At 40.2% G+C, this 4288-nt stretch overlaps 1 pseudogene; it reads left to right on the forward strand.

The window, feature by feature from the left end:
• Positions 1–419: 419 nt before the first annotated feature.
• Positions 420–1571, forward strand: LOC142439654 (RNA-binding protein 7 pseudogene; annotated as a pseudogene).
• The last annotated feature ends 2717 nt before the right edge of the window (positions 1572–4288 follow it).

Here is a 4288-nt window from a genome sequence, read left to right on the forward strand (position 1 = left end):
TTGAAAATGATGATGGCAGCATATGTGCAAATGTGCTTGACACAATGGATGAATATGTGGATTGTGATAAGAGATGTAAAAGCCCACAATAAAAGTATTTAATAAAAAGAGCCCCCAATAAAATGATTAAAAAACTGTGGTATTGGTATAACACGATTAATTAGAATAGGGAATTTAGAAATACATCCAGCCATACGCAGGTAATTATTTTTTAATAGTAATTAAAGCCTTCATGCAGCAAAGATATTCTTTCTAACAAGTGGTGCTGGAACAACTGCATATCTAAATAGAAAAAATACAAATACCTCACCATTTAACTAACAAGACACAAAAATTGAGTGCGCAGCGCGACGAAGCGGCCGCCACCTTCGCGTCTCTCCGGGGGCGGGGGGGCGGGGGGGGGGGGCGAGCGGGCGGCGATGGGGGCCGCGGCGGCGGAGGCGGACTGCACTCTCTTCGTGGGCAATCTTGAGACTAAAGTGACCGACGAACTCCTTTTCGAGCTCTTCCTCCAGGCTGGGCCAGTAACAAAAGTAAAAATCCCTAAAGATAAGGATGGTAAACCAAAGCAATTTGCATTTGTCAACTTTAAACACGAAATATCTGTACCTTATGCCATGAATCTGCTTAACGAGATCAAGCTTTTTGGAAGGCCCATCAAAATTCCGTTTAGATCAGGAAGTAGCCATGCTTCGCAGGATGTCAGTGTGTCACATTCCCAGCATCATGCTGGGAATTCAAGCCCAACTTCTACTTCTCCCCGCAGCAGGTATGAAAGGCCTATGGATAACGTGACTCTGTCAATGCAGACAGTTCAGCGGTCTTTCTCTTCTCCAGAGAATTTTCAGAGACAAGCAATGATGAACAGTGCTTTGAGACACATACCATATAGCGGGAAGTTTGGTTCTACACAGCTGGATCAGTCAGGATTCTCCCCAGCAGTTCAGTCACCCAGTCCATCTTTTAACTAGTCTCCAAGCTCCCAGTGGCGCCAAGATACGCCATCGTCACAACGCAAAGCCCGACAGAATTCTCATCCCTATGTAGTGGACAGGCAGTATAGCTGGGAACAGTGTTACAGTGATCATGGCTCCGACCGGCATTACCGAGGCAGCCGAGAAGACTTCTTTTATGAAGACGGAAACCACGATGGCTGGAGCCATGACTACGACAGCAGGCGAGATAATGGTGGTAGAGATGGGAAGTGGCGCTCCTCTCGACACTAACGAGACTTGAAAGGAAAGCACATTGTCTTCCCTTTTCTTAGGGTCATTTTTGGCTCTGATGGCTAACATGCTCTGGAAAAGTTTATGTGAAAAACTGTACAGAGCAACTTTACCAACTGCAACATCTCCTTTAAGGGAATAAAAACCTTCACCACCAGTTTCATACAGAAATGAGACTTGTGGGTCCAGTTTTATTACATGACGAACCTTTCACCTCAGGGTTTTATGAAGGAGGAAAGGGTTTTATGCAGAAGAAAGTGCCACAATTCCTAATCCGTTTTTACACTCTTTAGCAAAGGATTAACTATGAAGTTTGATTTTTATAAAGCAAATATTTTAATTATTTGTAATCGTTTTGTAATGTATGAAATTTCTTGTTGGTGATTCAGAATTTGGTGTAATAGAATACGAGGGTATACCCCCCAAAATCTAGACTTGCGCTAGCCAGAGCAGCACTTTCATAGTACACCTTTTCCTGGTAGGCAAGCATCCAGCAACTCACTCTGAGTTAGTGCATCCAGCAGCTGCGTCTGGGAAGGTGCTCTCTGGTCACAGTAAACTTTTTTCGTAAAAGCAGTTTCACTCAAACCTAGTTTATATTGTGATGGCCAATTAAAGAGAACTGTGTGCAGCTGTGAAATTTTGTTTCCTCCTCGGAAAGAATGCCCACAGAAACTGTTGTGATGTTGAGCACAGCTTACAAGGCGAGTGCTATGGGAAAATCTCCAGTGTAGGAGTGGCTTTCTCATTTCCAAAAAGGTGAAATGTTGATTGATGACAAACCTTGTTCTGGACCTCCTCAAATGGATGATAATGTCAATTCATAGTGCATTTGGAGTTCGTTTCACCAGGTCAGACAGTTAAGAGGATCTGAAAAGATTGTATAACAGTATGTGACCAAAAAAAGGCCTGGTTTGTGGCAGGCTGGGGACTGGGTTTGCCACCCTGACAAAGCACCTGCTCACACACCATCTCAGTGCACCCATTTTTGGGCAACAACAGCATGCCTCTCTTGCCCCATACACGTTACTCACCTGACCTCACTCCATGCAACTTCTTTTTGTTTCCACAAATGAAGATGGACCTGAAGGGACAGCAGTTTGATGATGTAGGAGAAGTGAAGAAAAAAGCAAGGGAGGCGCTGTCAGCCATCCTAACAGATGAGTGAAAAATGTTTCCAAGAATAGAATCACAGTTTTAACAAATGTATTAAGTGTAATGCAAAGTACTTTGAAGGTGATAAGGTGGTTTTGTAAAAAAAAAAATTTTTTTTAAAATACATAGCTGTGTACAAAAAATTCCAGGGTTTTTTGGGTACCCTCTCCTATATCTTAGTTGATAACCTGAAATAGCTAACAGTTTTTTGGTGATAAGGTAGGAAATGTACCTTTTCAGCAATTAATTTAACTAGCATTGTGATTGACACAACTATTTCGTAAAGTTTCTGGATCCGATGGATTGCTGACCTCTTAGACCAGTGAATCATTACCAGCTTACATTACCCATCTCACCAAAGAGAAATTCCAGCCATCACATCAGGGGTGAGCTAATTCAATATTTGACCACTGTGGGCCACAAATGATGTAATAAATATCCATTTAGCCCTTGTCAGAATAAAGGTTTTCCTCATTCCTGCCTTAAGACAATTTACGTATAAAAATTCTCACATTGTTTTAGGTTTTACCCTAAATTGAAAATACAAGTAAAAATGTATACCTATCATTGTTTCACTAAAATATTAGCATTCGTTTAGTAAATCATATTTGATTTATGACTAAAGGCACTCAGGAAGTTAACTATCTCTAGATGTATATTTTTACATCAGAAAACCAGTATTTGTTTAATTTCCCTTTCGTCAAGGAAAAGTTGTCAGTGCTTAGTCTGATAAGATGATAAAATGTTTTACTGGGAAAAGACTCATGGAGCTTTTTGCTTCTGCCACTAAAACTTTTAAAAATGTTAACATTTCCAGAAAGGCCAGGGCGTGTTTGTATACAAGAATACATTTTAATATAGGGATTAGACAGGTTGCATTTTGTGTCTGAGCATTTGAAAAAACTTAGTCTTAAACGTTTCCTGATAAAAGAACATTTTAAATCTTGTTTTAACAAAGCTTTTATGTATCAAGATGATACTATTTCCGTTTCCTTCTGGAATATAGACTTGTTTATAAAAATGTATTCCTTGAAAAAAAAAGACACAAAAATTAACTTAAAAGAGTAATAATTCAAAGTATAAAAACTGAGACTAAAAACTCTAGGAGATTAAAAGAGAAAACATTGAAGAAAAATCTTCATGGACTTTGAATTGATATGGACCTCCTAGATATCACACACACACACACACACACACACACACACACACACCACTGTTTAAATAAAAGAGCAATTTACACCCTTAAGAAAGAAAGACAAGTCAAAAACTGAGAAAATGTTTGTGCATGAATTTATGACGGAGGACTTGTATCCAGAATACATATACTTTCGAACTCAGCTACTCACAGCTTAATTCAATGAATGGTCAAAATGTTGTAATTGACACCTCACAAAAAAGGTTATAAGAGTAGCTAACAAGTATGTGGAATCTCAGTAATAATCCGAGAAATGCAAATAAAAACCACAATGAGCTATCACTTCACATTCACTGTTATTCTTGTTTTTAGGTGCCACCTAGGGAAAGACCAATGATTTCACCTGAGAAAATACTGCCTGGTCCTGTGGCATCCACACCGGCCATTTACAGCTGCTGTGTCAATCCATCCCACTGCGGTTCTCCCTCCTTCTGGCTGACCCTCTAATTTACCGAATGCGATGTCCTTTTCCAGGGCGGGTGTCTCTCCTAATAACATGCCCAAGGCATCTGATCTGAAATCTCTCCATCCTTGTTTCTAAGGAGCATTCTGGCTGTACTGTGGTAGTTACATAATTTGGTGTCAATTTGAGAAGATTACGAATGAAGGGGTGGAGTCTGGCCTGTCAATCAATGAGGCCTCTGTGTGGGCATTGTCTTCTCAGAGAATTCTGGGAACTCCTGTATTTCCTCTTTGGAAGCAGGAGACACTT

This window comes from Tenrec ecaudatus, chromosome 2 (assembly GCF_050624435.1).
Source record: "Tenrec ecaudatus isolate mTenEca1 chromosome 2, mTenEca1.hap1, whole genome shotgun sequence".
Taxonomy (NCBI): domain Eukaryota; kingdom Metazoa; phylum Chordata; class Mammalia; order Afrosoricida; family Tenrecidae; genus Tenrec; species Tenrec ecaudatus.